This window comes from Ochotona curzoniae, unplaced genomic scaffold (genome assembly GCF_017591425.1).
Source record: "Ochotona curzoniae isolate NIBS_2020 unplaced genomic scaffold, NIBS_Ocur_1.0 contig_946, whole genome shotgun sequence".
Taxonomy (NCBI): domain Eukaryota; kingdom Metazoa; phylum Chordata; class Mammalia; order Lagomorpha; family Ochotonidae; genus Ochotona; species Ochotona curzoniae.
Window position 1 is genome coordinate 3,838 of NW_024466622.1, and position 727 is coordinate 4,564.

Genomic DNA, 727 nt, shown 5'->3' on the forward strand with positions numbered 1-727 from the left:
TGACAGGCTCCTCGCCCCTCCTGCCTTTTGCTTCATTCAGAATAGCTGACATCAGTGATGGGCACCTAACCACAATGAAGTTGGAGATGTATCAGTGACAGCTAGGTTGTTGGCAAATCAGGCTATGGATGAGTGAAAGAGGTCTCCTATACGCCAGATAAAGCACCATGATTGAAACTTGAAAAGTTTTGGTAAATATTCAGGAGAAGGAGTTGGAGTAGCAGTTGTTCGAGTGATTTAAAATGAGTGAAATGAATATCCAGGTATTGGCAGCTGGTGTTCATTGGGCTGATTCTCCAGCTATCAAATACAAGCATCCCATATATGCAAATGATAGTGTTCCAGATACTCCACTTCCAATCCAGCTCCCAGGATGTCCCAATTCTTGGGTGTCATTCTTGCATGGGGACCATGCTAATCTTCTCTCTCTATTGTTTCAATTTTAGTATATGTGCTGCTGAAGCGAGAACCGTCTATGTCCTTGGGCCACTGTACTCATATGGATGACCCAGAGAAAACTCATGCACAGCTCAGCTAAGCTGTGACTATTTGAGGAGTAAACCCATATATAGAAGACCTGTTTCTCCATTTGTCTGTAAACCAGCCTTTTAAATAAAAATAAGTAATTCTTTTTTTAATTATTATTATTATTTTTTTTTTATTGGAAAGGCGGATATACAGAGAGGAGAGACAGAGAGGAAGATCTTCTGTCCAATGATTCACTCCC

General features: G+C 40.9%; 1 non-coding gene across 1 annotated transcript; it reads right to left on the minus strand.

The window, feature by feature from the left end:
• Positions 1–360: 360 nt before the first annotated feature.
• Positions 361–470, minus strand: LOC121166231. The gene has a single exon (XR_005885374.1). It is a non-coding gene; the product is annotated as a U6 spliceosomal RNA (small nuclear RNA).
• Between the last annotated feature and the right edge of the window lie 257 nt (positions 471–727).